This window comes from Xenopus laevis, chromosome 5L (assembly GCF_017654675.1).
Source record: "Xenopus laevis strain J_2021 chromosome 5L, Xenopus_laevis_v10.1, whole genome shotgun sequence".
In the NCBI taxonomy this organism is placed as follows: Eukaryota; Metazoa; Chordata; class Amphibia; order Anura; family Pipidae; genus Xenopus; species Xenopus laevis.
In genome coordinates, this window is record NC_054379.1 from 3,542,034 (window position 1) to 3,562,371 (window position 20,338).

The 20,338-nt window shown below is 40.1% G+C and overlaps 1 long non-coding RNA gene across 1 annotated transcript; it reads left to right on the forward strand.

Annotated features, from left to right (window-relative positions):
- The first annotated feature begins 4,124 nt into the window (after positions 1 to 4,124).
- On the forward strand, positions 4,125 to 6,332 carry LOC108716299. Its single transcript, XR_001935639.2, has 2 exons — positions 4,125 to 4,355; positions 4,620 to 6,332. It is a non-coding gene; the product is annotated as an uncharacterized LOC108716299 (long non-coding RNA).
- The last annotated feature ends 14,006 nt before the right edge of the window (positions 6,333 to 20,338 follow it).

Below are 20,338 nucleotides of genomic sequence, written 5' to 3' on the forward strand. Positions count from 1 at the left end.
AACTGCTCTTACAGCCAAACAGGTGGTTAAGCCCTAAGGCCGGGGTATTAGTGACCAAGGCTATACCTCACAACTGAGCGCGACAGTCCCGATTTTAACAGCTCAGCCCACAGTCACGGATTTTTACTGAAATCTCCCGACTTTCTCTTTGATCTCCTTCACTGAACAGCCAGAAAAAGATACAACGTTTCTGGATTTTGAACTCTAAAAAAGTCAGTATCCAAAACAGAAGAATTGCAAAGTTTTATAGACTTGGGAACATATAACATTAGAAAGTACAAGTACGAGAGTAAAACAGAATTACTGGTGGGAGAGCATAGAGATATCTCTGTACAGAAAAACAAAGAACTGCTCTTATAGCCAAACAGGTGGTTATGCCCTCAAGGTCGGGGTATTAGTGACCAAGACTATACCTCCCAACTGAGCGGGACAGTCCCGATTTTGACAGCTTAGCCCACAGTCACGGATTTTTACTGAAATCTCCCGACTTTCTCTTTTATCTCCTGCACTGAACAGCCAGAAAAAGATACAAAGTTTCTAAAACTTAACTAGCTTTTGGCAGAGAGCCCAGAAAAGTCACTTGGATACTTTTGTAGCAATTTAAGATAAGCAAACAAGTAATTGTAACAATTTAAGATAAGCAGGTCTCTTGGGGAAACTGTGACTTGCAGCTTGAAGGGAAATTCACCTTCATTGGTAAAAACTGTAATAACATAAAAACCACAGGAATGTGTTCAAACATTCATAACCTGACAAATTTTTGTAATATGAACATGGTAATTAGGGGGTTTAGCCACAAAAATGGACATGGTCAAAAAACATTTTGGCAAGCTTAGGCAAATCTTTTTGTCTTTCTTTCTATTTCAAAAATGTTGGGAGGTATAGAAGGCTAGTTTGAGAACAGGATCCATCCGAGTCAGGGGCTTATGGAGGAATCTGCATACACTGCATTTTATTCTCTCTTATATACATATATATGGAATAATGGACTACGGTTTAAGTCTGATTGCTTTTATACAAAATATGAAAGTCCAAGGAGACAGAAGGATATATTGTATTTGTTATAATATTATTGTTAGCCTTTACTTAAATTTGCCAACATTCAGAGCAAGGTGAAGAAGTATTACTGCCCAAAGCAATACTATTATTATTATTGTTATTATTATTATTAACATGTATTTATATAGCGCCAACATATTGCGCAGCGCTGCTACATTGCCTGGCCCCCTTCCAGCCCACTTGCACTCGTTACTTGCCACCACAACCTTCTTGTCACAGGCCAAGTCTTTAAAGGTTGTTGTTCACCTTTAAATTAACTGTTAGTATGATGTAGAGAGGGGTATATTGAGACAATTTGCAATTGGTTTTCATTTTTTATTATTTGTGTTTTTTCAGTTATTTAGATTTTTATTCAGCAGCTCTCCCGTTTGTAATTTCAGCCATCTGGTTGCTGGGGTCCAAATTCCCCTAGCAACCATGAATTGATTTGAATAAGAGACTGGAATATGAATAGGAGAGGCCTGAATAGAAATAGGAGGAATCAAAAGTAACAATAACAATACATTTGTAGCCTTAGCATTTGTTTTTAAAGATGGGGTCAGTGACCCAACTTTTGAAAGCTGGAAGAAGTCTGAAGAAGAAGGCAAACAATTCAAAAACAATAAAAAAAAATGGAGATCAAATAAAAAGAAGTTTGAATTGGCCATTCTATAACATACTAAAAGGTAACTTAAAGGTGAACCAGCCCTTTAATAAAGGACTCCAAGGTGATCCATTATCCAGAAACCAGTTATCCATAAAGCTCAGAATTACAGGAAGGCCATCTCCCGTAGACTCCATTTTAATTAAATTATTTAAATTTTTTAAAATGATTTCCTTTTTCTGAGTAATAATAAAACAGCAGCTTGTACTTGATCCCAACTAAGATATAATTAATCCTTATTGGAGGCAAAACCAGCCTATTGGCTTTATTTCATGTTTATATGATTTTCTTGTAGACTTAAGAGATGAAGATCCAAATTACAGAAAGATCCGTTATCTATAATGAATTTCCTATTAAAAGCTTCATTATGTATCAGGTGCAAATGCCGACTGCCAGGCCAAGGACAAGGCCACGCCATTATTCATTGCCGCTCAGGAAGGCCAAATGTGGGGAGTTTTTACTGGCCAAGGGAACCCCTCCAAACCTCTTCTGCAACGACGATAACTGACAGTTGCCCATTCACGCCGCCGCTCAGATGGGCAGAAGTAAGTAAGCAGTCTGATATTTGGGTCTGATATTTATTGGAAGCAAAACCAGCCTATTGGCTTTATTTCATGTTTATATGATTTTCTAGTAGACTTAAGGCATGAAGATCCAAATTACAGAAAGATCCATTATCTGGAAAACCCCAGGTCCCGGGCATTCAGGATAACTGGTCCCATACCTATATAGCTGTTTCTTCTTTGCATTTTGAATGTATTATTAATGTCTATCTTCATGAGAAGTTTAAGAGAAAAAATTGCCCACAAACCTAATGAACACATGAAATATGTAAGCTTTCCAGTTTCTAATGGACCAGACTTGAGAGCTTTACAGGCTCTAGGAGTGAGAGAATACCGACACCAAGGGGCAGATTTATCAAGGGTCAAATTGAAAATTCAAAGTAAAAAAATTTGAATTATAACTATTTTTGTTTACTTCGACTAGGGAATAGTCCAAATTCAATTCAAATTTTAAAAAAACTTCGACTTCGACCATTCGCCATCTAAAACCTGCCGAATTGCTGTTTTAGCCTATGGGGGACCTCCTAGAACCTGTTTGGAGTGAGTTGGTGGACTTTGAATGTAAGTTTTTTTAAAAAAATACTTTGAATCGAATTTGATCATAATTCGATGCGAACAATAGCCTATTCACCCGCAAAAAAACCCTTTGAGTTTTTAAATAAATTTCAGTTGGTCTTTTTTTATTCGAATTTCGAAGTTATGGGAGTTCAAAAAACTCCCATTACTTCGAAATTCGACCCTTGATAAATCTTTCCCCAGGTGTCAGGAAATAAGGACAGCAGCCACAAATTAAGGACAAAATGCCCGATGGCTGTTCTCTTGGACCATTGGATCAAGCCTATTAGTTCATAGCCACCTGCAAACTGTGGGGCCCCTGCAGCAGTGAAGCGGCTCAGCATGAAGGACAGAAAGGACAATTAGAGTGAGGTTTGGGGATCATTACACTCTAGGTACCACTGAAAGCCCAACTAGAAGGTCTGTTTTTTGGTTGGATTCCCTTAGGACTATGGCTGAATGTTTGATACGCCCGTGAGTTCCTGTATCTGTCATCTTATGAGACCCGATCAAAGATGTTACTCCAAGAGTTCTTTACCCAACTATACTATTGTATAGAATGTGGAACTGCATGTGCCAATATGGATATCAATCTGTGCAGCCATATTGTCAGCAATTAGGAAAATATAGGGACTGTTTACTGGTCGTAATTTCGAAGCACATGTTCCTTGTTCCTCATGAGGATTGGCAGGTTCTATTTTAGGGGTTATTTTTTCATTTTCTTGCCTATTGTTTAAAATCAAATAATGATTCAATAATGTATAAGGTCTTAATTCCAGTTCCAATTCTCTGCTGGGAGACTTTTACTAGGGATAAAGTGGTGTGTCAGCATGACGGAGGCACTCAGTTCGACCAGCTATGTGGCTACTCAACGTAAAATCAATGTTTTTGATTGGCCGTTACAGTTTTCTGACCTCAATACAACTGAACATTGGGGATTTGAACTCAATAAAGCAGTTCACAAAAGCAAACCACAGGGATATGCAGCGGCTTATCGAGACGTTACAGAAAGCGTCATCTCAGCAATTACTGGTTGCCGGGTGTGAAGAGAATTCTCGTCTCTGTGGTTTGTTTTATAAGCCACGGAAATAAAATAATAGAGCTGTTTTTTTTATAAAAATGAATCCCATTTACCGGAGCAGAAAATACATTTTACAAATTATACATTTCTGGTGAATGGCGATTTCCCTTTCATTTATACTGGAAATTCTCTGCTTGTGTTTATGAATGAGTTCATTCACGAGAAATAAAAATGTTACGTTTATTTTATTTTTATGCTGTTTCCCTCTTATAGACCCACCCTAGAAATTGTGGCTTGAAACAAGAGGCTGTTGTGAGTGGGAGAAAGATACAGGCTTGGATTTATGGGCAGGCCACAAAGGCCTGGGCCTAGGGCAGCAAAGATTGGGAGGCAGCCGCTCACTGGGAGGATCTGAACTGGATACTGGGCAGGAGAAGATGACAGTTGCATGAATCTACCACCCATTCAGTCCTCAGTTCTGACGATCAGTGACGTGTACCTGCAGCAGTGGGAAGTAAGTAAGGGAGTAGGGGTGCAAGTGTAAGACGTGAGCAGTAGGGGGCGGGACGTATGATAGGACTAGGGGTGCTATGGGAGGAAATCCTGCCCTGGATAGATACTGTATGAACATGTACCACAGAGGAGATACAGACATCCACGTTTGGAAAGTTGTGGTTGGCTTGTGCACATCTACGTTACTCTTGCAGAAGGCAGTGTAGTGAATTGTTTTCCACCAGGTGTCACTGCCATTCATACATTGTTTCATTTCCCTTGCCAGTATATGAGGAAAAGATGGCGGCACTGAAGATGACATCAGAAGCTGGCACAGCAAAGCTGGAAACATCATGAAGACTTTGAACAATGCTTGAAAGTCCACTTAATACAGTCTTGCCAACTCTTCTTTATGGCTATGGGAGTGCTGGAATATGATAGAAAGTGACTTAGCCAAACTGTCAGCTTTTCAGGCCACATGTCTCAGAAGGGCTCTGCGCACCTTCTGCCCACAAAAGATTTCAAACTACGACCTTCTGACTCAGTGTCAGCCAAAAGACATGACCACCATCATAATGCATTCACAGTGGAGGTGGATTGGACTTGTACTACGGTGTATTACAGACTTGACCACCAACATTGCCCTTTACTAGACCAGATGGGAAGTGGAGGAGAGGTCGGGGAGATATGTCGATGTAAAGTTGAGGCAGAACTTAAGAATTTGCAATAAGCAAAAGGCATGAAATTGGCCAAAAGACAGAAGTAGAAATCCTTTGTTGCTGCCTTACATGTCAGCGGGTGTAATAATCAATGAGCGAGGTGTCAATACAATTGTGCAATGTTAGTGTTCAATTTACTTTTGTGCAATTTACATTTGTGCAAGTCAGTTTCAGCTGTTGGCACCAGGGGCGCTGCTGCAATGAGGCAAATTGAGAGACTGGCATCAGGAGACAGCTCCTCAGTAGTTAACAGGGGAGGCAAAAAGCTGATCTTGGTAACTTTGTAACTGAATTTACGATTATTAAACCAGAAATTTGGTTCTTCTAGTGCAGAGCAGAGAGCTTATGTCCTATAATCACCCCGGATTGACACAACCTGCTAACGGAACCCTGGAACTAGAGCCAAGTCCAGACTGATGGAAATTCAAGGGTTCCCGTGTGCACTTGCTTCAGCAGAGCAGGCTAAAGGGGCGCATTCGGAAACTACAAATGTAAATAAGGACATGTTCCATTAACTCTGGAAGGTATTGAGCTGCAACTGGCGCAAAGAAAACAAGCTTTCAAGGGATACCGTCTAGTGATACTCAAGTCTACTTGAAACCCATGAATCGTGTGGGTTCAGGCTCTCAAATTGCCATCAGAGGGGGTCACAGGCTAAATTTACCGCCAGCTGGCGTGTCCATGACCATTCTGCACCTTGCCAAGCAACCCAAGCATTTGTTTATATACTCACACTCGCCCCGCCCCCTCACTGTCATCAGAGAAGGGGTAGGTATATAAATCGACCAGGTTGGGTGTGGGTTGAAATATATTTGAGGCACGCGTTACTAATACTGTCATCAAAATGTTTATTTTTGCACAAAAACAGTACATACATTTCTGTAAAATAGAGTCGTGGGGAATTTTTTGTCTTGAATTCATTTTTAAAGAGTTATCATAATTTTTCAAATTCTGGAGCAGGGGAATTCATTTCTTAGTATTTCTAGTTCCTTTCTGGCAAACAGTATCCTGCGAGACTATAACGACACTTATACTTCCTCATGGGAGGAAATAATAGAAAGTAGAACCAGCAAAAAAACTTGAAATAATTCTAAACCAAATCTAACATCATTCTTTCCTTGGGTTTCTGGCATGTGCACAAGAAAGCTCTGCATGGTGAGATCCAGATGTAGAATATTGTTCATGTGGAAACCGAATTTTTGTGTCTAACGCTATAAAAAAGTGCCATTTAGTGACCGCGCCGCAGATATTTTCCTTCCAAATAAATCAGAAAAAAAATCTGTCTTATTCTGCCTCCAGTGAATGACAACATGTATAGCAAGCTTAATTAGCAAACACTTCTTGTTCCATTGGAAACTATTTTAATTAGTTTTATGTTTTTTTTTCCACCCACTTTGTCTGACTTGCAATCATTTTCTATATCATTCCTGTCTTCAGCCTTTTCAGAATATCTCATTTGCAGACTGTACCGTGACAGGCAATTATTTTACCAAGTGAGCTTAACTTCACAAAGTCTAATTTTTGTGTGTGTACTTTCCCGCACACTTGAAAATAATGAACAATCAATGGCAGATGCCGGCAGTGCAGCAGGCCGAGCAAGTGCCATTTTTTTTTTATCACTCCGTTGGGTAATAAAATCCAAAATTCTATATTTGGTTATATGCAAAAGGCTTCAATGTTTTGTTGAAACCTTTGATTTTACGGTAAATAAGCTTTTTGCATTAAAGGAATTTCTATACCTTAGAATAGTAATGTATAGCTCATCTATTTGGCACAACACAGTGTCCGTACCCTCATCTCCTGGTGTGGTTGTTGAATCCTGGACCTTCAGACATCCCAAAACTAGAGGAAGGCTGGCAAAAGAGGAATGTGTTCAACGCCCCCCACAATGCAGCCTGGGAACAAGCCTCTTCTGCCGACCTCTAGTTCTGGTCCTCCACTCCATGTCCATGAAATGCAATGGGCCTGGTGTTTCATTAAAGTGATCTTAAATAAACTTAAATAAAACTAAACTGAGCACTTGCAGGACTTCATAAATGGTGAAAAAGTCAAAAAGTTTTATTTGGTCAATTTTTAGGGCCCTCAAGAAAACCTTCCTCAAGAGGTCCCTGAGGGATCAAAACATTGACTAAATAAAACTTTTTTCTTACTATTTTGTAAAATAAGTCCATGTATTTATGTATGTATGTATGTAGATGATAAATCGATAGATAGATACATAGATGACAGATGATAGATTAATAGTTATAAAGATGATATAGCTTGATAGATGATAGCTAAATAAATAGAAACAAAGATGATAGATAACTAGATTGATACATATATGATAGATATACAGAAGATAGATAATCGATAGATAGATAGATAGATAGATTGATAGATAGATAGATAGATGATAGATAGATAGATAGATAGATGATAGATAGATAGATAGATAGATAGAGATATAGATAGATAGATAGATAGATAATCGATAGATAGATAGATAGATAGATGATAGATAGATAGATAGATAGATAGATAGAGATATAGATAGATAGATAGATAGATAATCGATAGATAGATAATAGATAGATAGATTGATAGATAGATAGATAGATAGATGATAGATAGATAGATAGATAGATAGATAGATAGATAGATAGATAGATAGATAGATGATAGATAGATAGATAGATACAAAAATGATAGTTACATAGATGATAGCTAGCTTGATACATAGATGATAGATCAATAGATACATAGATGATAGATTGATGATAGCTAGATAAATAGATACAAAGATGATAGATAACTAGAATGATACATAGATAGCCATAGTTACATAGATAAATAGATACATAGATGATCAATGGATAGATTGATAGATAGATAGATAGATACAAAGATGATAAACAAGATTGATACTTGGATACATAGACGATAAATAGACATAGATAGATAGACAGACAGACAGATAGATGATAAATAGATAGATAGATAGATGGATGGATAGATAGATAGATGATAGATAGATAGATAGATAGATAGATAGATAATTGATAGATAGATAGATAGATAGATAGATAGATCCATGAAAAGGTAAAAGTTCTTTACTACACAAAAAAGTAAATGAAAAACAGTTGGGATTGGCATTGCCATATTTTGGAGCGACAGATTTCAGGATAAAATATTCTCATACCCATGGTATTTATAGTATACATTTAGATATGTGTTTTCCATTTATTAGACTTCCTGTGGCTGTTTCAAATTAGTGAAATTTTATCTGAATTGTCCTGAAATTTTAATGGCTCCTTCCGTAGGGAATTTAAGGAATGGTTTCAGTGCTTGGCACACTATCAAAAATGCACTTTGCACTTGTTTATGATGCTGGAAACATTTCGGGAATTCTATTTTAGAAACCCTGCCCCTCACTATGATGCAGGGGTTTGGAATGCAAATTCATCCTCCACCTATTTCTTTTAAATGGATACAGGTATGGGACCTGTTATCCAGCATGCTTGGGACCTGGGCTTTTCCAGAAAAGTCCTGTCCTTAAGTCTACTAGAAAATCATGTAAACATGAAATAACCCCAATAGGCTGGTTTTGCCTCCAATAAGGATTAATTATATCTTAGTTGGGATCAAGTACAAGCTACTGTTTTATTATTACACAGAAAAAGGAAATCATTTTTAAAATTTGGATTATTTAAATAAAATGGAGTCTATGGGAGGTGACCTTTCCATAATTTGGAGCTTTCTGGATAACAGGTTTTCCGAATAATGGATGCCTGTACTATCACTTTTTAGGTTCTTTTCTTTATTGAACACACACGAATACACCTACATAAAAATGCCCTAAATCTCACCCCTGCAGTTGTCTGAATCTTATCTCTATTATCTCACTGGCAAAATAGATTGTCGTAGTTAGTGATGGGCGAATTTATTCGCCAGGCATGAATTCGCGGAGAATTTGTGCGTTTCGTCGCCAAAACTGCAGCAAAAATTCTCTGGTAAAAATTCACCAGCGTCAAAAAAAAAGTCGCCGAAGCAAAACGGCGCAAATTCGCCCATCACTAGTCCTAGTGAACTGGTGTAATCTCAAGGCGAGACATCAGACATGTTGGCATATAAAGTATACACTGAATGTATGTATAAAATAGAAACATTTAGGGGCAGATTTATTAAGGTTCGGGTTGTTTTCCAGGAAGATGTGAGTTTTCAAGGTTTTTTTTTTGGGTAAAAAAACCTATACCAGACCCTAGAAAAAGCTCAAAATCGAAAAGTACACCATCTAAAACTTGTCGAAGTCATGTAAGAGTCAATGGCAGAGGTCCCTTGAACCATCTGAAGATGTCAATAGCCTCTATGATGTTCGAGTTTTTTTTGGAGAGTTTTGCCCGAAAACTCGATCAATTTGAGCGATTCAAGTTTTTTTTTTAATGCCGAAAACTCGATTAATTTGAATTTTCAGTTGTTAAAGTTTATATCCATTTAAGTTTTTTCTTAAATTAGAAACCATTCAAGTTGTGAGTTCATTCAAGTTCATTCAAGTAAAATTCTACCTTTGATATATAACCTCCTTAAAATCCACTTACATCCCACACTCCTTATTCACTTAGATAATTTTCCCTTTGATAAATACGTCCATCAGTCGTGCCAGTGCCACCTCTTCACAGAGATATGGCCCAACTGTCATTTTAATGAAATCATGAATTACTATATATATATTCACAATTGAGGACCTTCATCATATAGTCTTCTGATACGATTGTGTCCAAACATATTACTGGTTACTCCCATCAAAATACACTTCATATACGTTGTATTTTATAATGTTATCATTGCATGTTATTTTCATCAGAAAGGCTGTGCAGATGTAGAAGATTTTTTTTATCCTTTTGTGCGACTTGGCTTCAAATCACAGATGATAAATTGCCTTGGACGCCTGGAGACTACGTCAGCCCCATTGATTTTTTTTTTCCAGCCGCTGTGGGGAGATCAGATTTTGTAATGGTAGGCTAAGGGGTTTTTATGCAGAGAATAAAAATGCTGAAAAACCGGACTTTGCCTTTACTTTAATGCTTAAAATCACATGAACAGTACCATGTACTAGTCAACACAAAAACACAACAGTTGCTGAAAGATGTGATTGTAGTCTTCCTCATTTCCCCCATACATCTCTTAGACACTGGACCACCAAAAGGTCAGCACCCTGTCACTCACAGATCACCATCATTTTCTTTTGCTGTCAGCCAGGATACGCAGTCTAGTTTCATGTTATCTTCCCAAACACAGACTTTCTCCAGGCCCCTTGACTCTCACGTAATCTCAGTGTCCACAGGCCCCTTGGTTTACTCTCAGGCTCCTTGGCCTTTTTCATTCTCTGGCTTCACCCCCCATGACTCTCTCTCAGGCTCCACATCCCCTTGACTTTATCTTAATCTCTGGCTCCACCACCCCTCTGGGCTTTTTCAATCTGTCTCCATCTGCCCCTTGGCTCTCTCTCAATCTCAGGCTCCTTGGCTCTCAATCTTAGGCTCCACCGCCCCTTGACTCCCTCTCTCAGTATGGCTTTACTGGCCCTTGGCACTATTTCAATCTCTGGCTCAGTCTCAGGCTGTACCACTTCTTGACTCTTTCTCAATCTGTGGCTCCACCACCCCTTGTCTCTCTCTCTCAAATTCAGCCTTAACAGCCTTTTTGCTCTCTCTCAATCTCAGACTCTTCAGACACCTAGACTCTTACTCAGGCTCCATAGCCCCTTGACTCTATCTTAATCTCTGGCTCCACCACCCCTCTGGGCTCTTTCAATCTGGCTCCATCTGCCCCTTGGCTCTCTCTCAATCTCAGGCTCCTTGGCTCTCAATCTTAGGCTCCACCGCCCCTTGACTCCCTCTCTCAGTATGGCTTTACTGGTCCTTGGCACTATTTCAATCTCTGGCTCAGTCTCAGGCTCAACCACTTCTTGACTCTTTCTCAATCTGTGGATCCACCATCCCTTGTCTCTCTCTCAAATTCAGGCTTTACAGCCTTTCTCAATCTCAGGCTCTCCAGGTCCCTTGACTCCCACTCAGGCCCTTGTCACTCTCTGACAAACAGGGAGGAGCTTGACCCAACAGGTATGGGGAAACACTCATTTTACCTCTATTGGAAGCTCTGCTCTCAGGATCCAGTTGATTACCTTGCTAAGCGTAAAACTGAAACCTTTTACTGCTATGCAAACCTCTTCCACCCTGTACTATTCCAGGATAGACAGGTAGGGTTTCTAAGCACTTCACTTATTGCAGATTGTGATAAATGTTAAAGATCATAATCTATATGACTTATGTTTACAGTTCCTAGGCATTACCCATCAGCCCCATGAGACATACAGTGAGTCGGGGAAATCTAAGATGGCTTCCTCCTGGTCTCATTTAGCTGAGATAGAATCGGTCTGATTGATGTAAGGAATACATAGGGCATGGCTTTGGTCTCAACACCTCTAATCCTCTCCTTGTTGATGCCAGACTGAGAGCATCAGACACATGAAAAGGACGAGAAGATGATAATTATAATTATTTTCTCCTTTCAATGATTCTCTTTCAGCTCCTACTTGTAAATACCTGTTATTAAATAGGAGATTTACTTGTCATAAAGTGACATCAGAAGTGCTGCATTTGTATTGTCTGTTGTTTATCTCTACAATTCTGCTTTTTAATTCTGCTAAGGACTCTCCATGCTGTTTTAGTGTAATCAATACCGACCCTTTAATCTTTTCTTTATTTAGAGACTATCTATGACTCTCCTGTGGCTCTTATTCTGCTCTACAGTATGTAACACACCTGCATTATATTTATATATTTCTGAAAATACAGAAACGACAACTAGAAAATTTACTTAAACATGAAAACAAATAAGTTGAATATATTTGATTATTTTGTTCAATATAAGACCTTTTTATACCTTTAGTATGTTATGGATAAAGCACAGCCCTGCCTGGAGGCGAGCTTCTGGATTCTGTCATAATTATAATAGTTTTAATTACTAAATTAGACCGTGTACATTGCATTTAATTCATTCTACCATTTAAAATGTTATTCTTGAACCAATATTTTTTTTAGCTGTAATATTGGTGTGTAAGTGCTATCTCAGGTCATTGTGCCTGGTCATTTGCTTTCAGAAAGGGTCAACACTCCATAATGGAACTGCTTTCAGACAAACTATTGTTTCTCCTACCAAGTAGTGACTTGGGTTAGCTGCACTTGGATTTTTAATATTGAATGCTATTCTCATATCTACCACTAGGTGAGGCATGGGAGCATTTTTAGCAATGCAGATGCTGTTATCTTGTTACTATCCCATTGTTTTGTTGATAGGGGAGGGGAAGAGAGGGGGTGCTATCACTCCAACTTGCAGTACAGCAGTAAAGAGTGATTGAAGTTTATCAGAGCATAAGTCACATGACTGTGGGCACCTGGGAAACTAAGAACATGTCTAGCCCCACATCAAATTTCAAAATTAAATATTATTTTTTGGAAAATGGATTTCAGTGCAGAATTCTGCTGGGGGAGCACTATTATTTTTTGTAAAAACATGTTTGTACAAGGTCTCATATTTGGACACCTTGTGTTATCATATTTTGGCACCTGCAGTTTAAATTGTCCCTTGGCAAATGGTTATTGTGATTTATTAAAGGGAAACTTTACCTTCAGAATGAATCCTTAACCAACAGATAATTTATATAGTAATAAGGGCCATTTAGCCCTTATAGCATGTATGTGTGCCCTTGGTTTGTGTGTGAGCCCAGTAAATGGTATGAGCCAGGGGCAGCATTTAGTCAGTACATTGAAGGCACTTACATGTGAATGGTCTTATGATTACCCTCGTGGTTGCTGCCACCTCTGATGAAGTGCCAAAGTGAGGCATGAAACGCGTCAGGTGACTAGACACAGCATGGTTTAGTTAAAGGTCTCTAGAGTGATACCTGTTCTTGTTTTTAATGATTTCTTGGTAATAACGTTTTTTCATTGATTTTCACCTGTGGTTGTAACGGCTCCTGTCAATCTACTTTCTTTTGGGCAGCATTTAGTACTTCAATTAGCAGTTCTCAATTTAGGATTACCCAATGGCACTGTGCGTCTAGAAAATTATATTTTTTATGAGCATTTGTAAGGGAAACAGCAACTGAGTGGTGTTTGCGTATACATGTTTTTATTCTGATAGAACCCAAAATTGTCAGGCATAAATATGTTGAGTTTTATACTTGAACATGGTTTTCCTTCTATTGGTTAGGGTAAGTTCAGGCCGGATCAGTACCAGACAGGCAGTGCAGTACGGGATCAGGAACCAAGAGCGAAGTCAGGATAAACAGGCTGGATCAGTTCCCAGGAGGAATAGAGGGCCCCATGAGTCCCTAACTAATAAGCAACTTCAATATACATTGGTAAAACAGGCCAACCACTGACTATGTTGGGGACCCTAAAATTAATTTGCTATGGGGCCCAGTATCAGTTAGTTATGCTGAGTACCAGTCAGACAGTGCTGTACAGGATCAGGAACCAGGAGCGTATTTAGGATAAACAAGCCGGATCAGTACCAGTCAGACATTGCAGTAGAGAATCAGGAGCCAGAAGCATTGTCAAGATATACTGGCCAGAGTAAAAACCAATCAGTAACACGGAACCAAGTCAGGCTCTGGAAGAGTGGTCAAACAGGCAAGGTTCGGTTCAGACAGTGATACAGCAAGGTTAAAAACAGGCAAAAGATCAGGAACAGAAGACATGATGGTGACTAGTTATGGATTCGCATTCTGAAAATGAAAACAAGGTATTTCCATGTGTAAGATTCTTTGTTTGAAAGTCCAGTTGGGAGAGTTCATTAAGTCTTCTACAAGCCTTCTTTATAGTGTGGTGCTGCTCCGTACCCTTTCAGTCAGTATCAGACTGAAGACTAGGGATGTGGGTTAACAAAAAGTTGACCCACACCTGACCATAACCCTATTCCCAACCCAACCTGGCAAGGCTCCTCTATTTATAGATATCGCCCAACTTACCCATCTCTGATGTCACAAGAAGGGGACAGGGCAGGCACGTGCCTATAAATTAGGGATACACCAAATCCACTATTTCGGATACGGTCGACCAAAAGTCACGAAATTTCCCTCCCCGTCCCTAATTTGCATATGCAAATTAGGACTTGGTTCAGTCGGGCAGAAATATTCCGCCGAATCCTGCTTAAAAAGTTCGAATCCCGAACCAAATCCTGGATTCGGTTCATCCATACTATAAATAGAGACTGCTGGAGGCAGAAGCCAGGCAGAGTAAGGAAATACTGTGTGAAAGATTTGGGCCAATGCGCATATAACTATTGAAGACTCAAGGTACCACTGGTACCACACAACCTCCAGGGCCCTGCCGGCACCAACCACCCCTCTCCCTGCTGGCTTAATGCTGCCACCAATTCCTTCCACCCACCATTCACATACCCAGAGCAGCACAATTTACCAGGATTTCTCCTTGTGTCCTGATGGGCCAGTCAACTTTCAGTAGAGTTCTTCTCCATCATTTGGTGTCTTCTCCTGCCCCATACAGCACTGTAAATTCTATTTTCTTTACCTTTACAAGTTTTATCTACATATAATGTTGGTATTTTGCTATTTTCAACATAAAATGTTCCATGTGCAAAATCAGGCAGATCAGTAGGCTTCCCTCACATCTCCCATAGCTTGTGTGACATATTCCTATTATTTCTAATGTCCTATGATATCGTTGTCCTCATAACTGTAAACTCCTTCTCTCTTGCCGAGTGCTCCTATTGCATTTGGAATTTCTACCTTATAATGGCATATCTCTAGTTTTACTGTTCCAAAGCAGGAAGATTTCCGAGGCACTTTCATAAATTGGTTTCTTGGACTTATAATGGAGAAAGAAAAACACTCGGCCAGTGTAAACCAAGGTACCGTATATACCCGAGTATAAGCCAAGTTTTTCAGCATCCAAAATGTGCTGAAAAACTCTACCTCGGCTTATACTCGGGTCGGCGGTACCCGACCCAAGTAGCTGAGATTTCAGTCACTTTTAATCATTCCTATACCAACAGTACACTTGGGGAGAGACTGCAATATCCCACAATGCCCTCTGTTGGTTATATGAAAGAATAACAGTGCGCCCTCTGTTGGTTATATGAAAGAATAACAGTGACTGCAATATCACACAGCGCCATCTGTTGGTTATATGAAAGAATAACAGTGACTGGAATATCACACAGCGCCATCTGTTGGTTGTATGAAAGAATAACAGTGCGCCCTCTGTTGGTTATATGAAAGATTAACAGTGACTGCAATATCACACAGCGCCATCTGTTGGTTGTATGAAAGAATAACAGTGCGCCCTCTGTTGGTTATATTAAAGAATAAGAGGTGACTGCAATATCACACAGCACCCTCTGTTGGTTATATGAAAGAATAACAGTGCGCCCTCTGTTGGTTATATGAAAGAATTACAGTGACTGCAATATCACACAGCGCCCTCTGTTGGTTATATGGAAGAATAACAGTGACTGCAATATCACACAGTGCCCTCTGTTGGTTATATGAAAGATTAACAGTGACTGCAATATCACACAGCGCCCTCTGTTGGTTATATGAAAGAATAACAGTGACTGCAATATCACTCAGCACCCTCTGTTGGTTATATGAAAGATTAACAGTGATGGCAATATCAAACAGCACCCTCTGCACATGGTTGTGGGACAGTGGGACAATGCACACAGTAATCCGTTTGGCAATTCTCTGTCACCATCAACTTTGCAAAGAAGTCCGGTTGATGGGGGGGTCGCTTTGGCAGAATGTGCGCTGCTGGGAGACAGGGCTGTAGTTGTGTCTAGGCTTATACTAGAGTCAATAAGTTTTCCCAGTTTTCGTAGGTAAAATTAGGTACCTCGGCTTATACTCGGGTCGGCTTATACTCGAGTATATACGGTACTTACGTTTTGCTCAGTAACTAGAAATAATGAATAGGGGCTTGAATGTTCTATGCTGCACATTGTGCCATTAATGCAATTTAGAGAGTCACACTGCAAGCTTTATATATATATTGAATCAGTCCAAAGTGGAAAGGGACAATTAAAGAGGAGAATATACCCAATATGGATATATATATAAACAATTAACATTATGAGTCAAGTGATTGTGACTATACAGTTCTTATAAATGGTCTCTTGTACAACGTTTCCAATTAGGAAGGAAAGCAGCTGTCGGTACCACAGTTTGGCTGTGAATCTCAACCACTTTCTAGATCTGCAAAATAGCTTCTCCTTCACCTGCAGCAGATACAAAGTTAGTTTAATCTCCATCCAGTTCAACATTCAAGAAGGAAGTCCCTTATTTACAAGTGTTGCCACAAAATCCAGATGCCTATATTTTTGGTCAATGCAATTAGCACATAAGCTCTGTCTGTTGTGCCGGCAGCATTCCAAGAGAGGGGAATCCTGGGATGGGGAGCGAATGTTTTTCCACCATGACCCATTGATAAAATTAGTATTTTTGTTATAATGAAAATTTTAATTGGAAACACAAACATCTCAGCTGTTTATTTTTTAACATTTTCTTTTTAAGCCCTTGATATTAGGCCAGTTCTTTATACAAACGCCTGATAACATTTTCTAATTGCCACCCGTCAGTTTTGTCATTCTCGGTGCAGCAGATCCGATAATGAGGAGCCAGTAATACAAGCAGATCTGCACATGGATTTCATATAAACAGAATATTGTATATTGTTGCTTTCATAGAGCAGACAGTTAATACAGGTTTGTGTCTACACATTTCTAGTGGACAGCGTTGGGTTGAGCCAACAGGGAGAATACACAGTGGGCACCTACCAACCCAGGACTGGGACGGGGGGATCATTGGCAGTAGCCACAAACTTTTACTAAAGAAGAAAACTGCAGGCACTCACATATCCCACAAACAGGTTTGTTAAAGAACTGAGAACTTTATTTAGGCCACAAAATAGATAAATACATAGCCTTGTGCTTTTTGTGCCTGTGCGTTTCGTGCCCACTGGCATGAAACATGTAAGGCTATGTATTTATCTATTTTGTGGCCTAAATAAAGTTCTCAGTTCTTTTACAAGTCTGTTTGTGGGATCTGTGAGTGCCTGCCGTTTTCTTCTTCGGTTGGATACCTCCACCTCGAGCTGTAGGTTTGGAGCAGGAGCACCCAGGCCCCACACATTACTGAGATGAGATACAGTAATAACCATTTTAGGTTTTTACATTGGGACTTTCTCACTAAGTATGTCACAAACTTTTACTGCCAAGCAAGCAAAAGGAGGTACGTTGTAGGGTGGGGTTGCAGCCTCCATGGCTGGGGTGGTGGGCCCTTGAGGTGGCAGTTTCTGGTGGGCCCTGGACAAACCAATCCAACAATGTGGTGGCCTAACCCGATGATCTACCAAAGACATCTAAACTTACACCAATTTCATTGGGCTACATAGCACCTGCCATGTTTTATTGGTTACAAATGTTGCATGGGAACCATAGAAACACAACATAGACATCTGACCATGACCCTCCTTTACTTTTTCTTCAGCTCAAACCTTGTGTAAACCCAACGTTCTCTATTTAGTGCAGACACAGATGATAACTGAGCAGGTGGAGGGTGCTGAGCAGATGACATTTAGAGGAACGAGAGTTAATGAGGGAGTCAAGGTACAGTTTGTGGGGGAAGGTGATGTAAAATAAAGCTATTGGTTTAATACTAGGGTATAAAATGAAGTAATGGAAAAGGAGGAAAAGGAAATTGTGGGAGGATTTATGAGAGAAGCTCGGGCACATGTATTTATGGAAGATTGTAAAGGGCAGTATCTAATTGCAGGAGATCAATAAGAAGGGAATTGCTGGAAGGCTTGAAATGATAGAGATTCTGTTTTCTTTTTTTACTGGTAGATTGAATTAGTCATAGTGTGAGTGTTGCAAGTTGTCAGACAATCCAATTTCACAAACACAGCGTTAGTATAAATAATTGAAATAAAATGACGGTAAAGTAAAGGGATGATATTATATATATATATTTATTGGGGTTTTAAAAGGAACGTAATCGCCCCAAATAAAAAGAATTATATTTTCTTTCCTAAGAGAAAATTGTGTTTGTGGGTTAACGACCTGTTTAAATTAATGTTACACCTTCCCTGGTGACTTTGTCACACTATTAAACTGTAAAAATGAAATTGGGTAAATACTGGAGGCTGTGCAAAATAAAAATGTTTGTAATAAAGAAAGATGGGTTATATATTATGTTAGATACTTACTCCAGCCTGTATAGATTATATTTTTGCCTAACTAACAATATTGAAAACATTTTTTATTTTGCACAGTTTTTAATTTTAAACTGAACAATTCCTTTAATAATCACTGCTGCCTTTATTAAGTGCCCTTTAAAGCTGAAGGTTGTTATAAGGCAGCGGTCTCTAACCTTTTTTTCCCCAGGGACCGGTGTAACGCCCTAATTTTATTCAAGAACTGGAGGGGGGGGGCGTTAACTGTGCGTGCAGGCCCAGATTTGTGGAAAGCGGGGCCGGAAATAGGGGTAGGCAGAGTAAGCACGTGCCTAGGGCGCAAATCTGGGAGGGCGCCAGGCACGTACCTCCTCCTCCTTCTCTGCCCAACTCTCTGTGCATGCGCACGAACTTCAATTCACGCATGCGGACGCGAGCACAAATTCACGCATGCGCACACTAAACAGGTGCTGTGACTGCCGGGCCTGCCTAGGGTGCCTGCCCATCGTAGCCCGGCACTGGTGGAAAGGCCACCAAGGCCCGGGCCTAGGGCAGCAGGATTTTAGGGGGCGGCATGCTGCCCAACCACACCCACATTGGTGCAGAAACACTGCGGATGCACTGGAAATACAATATTTTTTAAAATTTCCCGTGCACCAATTCCCATTGCTCTGGTCCCGATAATGAAAAAGGGAAGGGGCAACGAACTGCAGTAGGCCTAGGGGCGCCCGCTAAATAAATCCGGCCCTGGGCACATATATTCCGTGTGTACCGCGTCAAATTTGGACTCAGCTCTGCGGCCCAGTTCAAGTATGTCCGTGGCCCCGTAGTGGACTGCAGCCCCAACAGTTGGGGACCCCTGTTATAAGGGATTTGCTAAGGGGAAATCTCTGATATACTGATAGGAAGATGGTGAATGCTTTAAGCAAGGAATCGTTTATAGCCAAAAAAGAACCAATAAGGACTGGCCAAGGAGGAGAGGGTGAAAATCTGGATAGAGACGGAGGGGTCAGAGAAGCAGGAGTGGAAACTAGACCAAGGCACCACCACCAGGCAGGAGACAAGACAAGAGCCAGGAGGAGTAAGATCAGTGGCAGGCTAAGCCAACTAGGTGCTCTAGGCTCACCACTCCCCTGAACTTGCATGTCTGTGCTTTGACACTTGAAGGAGAAGAATAGCAGGTGGTTGGTAGACACAATGGTCCCAACTAGGTGTAGGTGAGAGAAGAGGTACAGTATGTAGGCACAGCTCCTGCCGTTGCACCCTAGACACAAGCCTCTTTTGCTCTTCTACTTCCCTATTTTCTATGGTTTTGTGATATTTTAATTCTGTTAGACTCTCAGGATGTTTTTTTTTTTTGGGGGGGTGAGACATCCAGCGTTAATCGTAGTAGATGTCGGGGTTTACTTACCAAAATCAATGGGGGGTCCAGGTGCTCAAGCCAAGCCCACAAGGCACGAAACACATAAGGTTCTATTTTGAGATGTTTTCTTGTTAAAATAAATACTTTTTAACTGCATCAACTATTTAAGTGAAGTCCGGTTTGTGCCAGCCTGCAATCAAAAACAAGTCTCAGGATGGTTGTTGTCTAATTAAAAGGGCCGGTTAGTCAAAAACAATGACCCATCACAGCCATGAATATAGAGGAAGAGAGAAGTCACATTGTCATGAAAAAAAATTCAAATTGCATATTTCTGGTTTGTATGTTTCGCTGCTGTTTAAATAAAGTTCCATTTGGCCAGGGATCTTCAACCTGAAGCCTTCAGCTGTTATTTTACTATATCAGCCACATTGTAACATCGATTTCTATCTGAACAACATCTGGAAGACCACATATTGCCTTCAGCCACACACCTGCCAAGCTTTCTGAACCGGTGCCAGACTCACAGGCCTGATTTAACTACCTTGGCCTATCCTCCAAATCAAAGCCAAGACACCCCAGTTGTGCAGCTCTCAAATATACTCAAACTTCTAATCTAATCAAATAGTCCACCAGCAACCGAAACAAGTGGAACAGGTGTTAATTGCAACTGGGAATATGAGATGGAAGA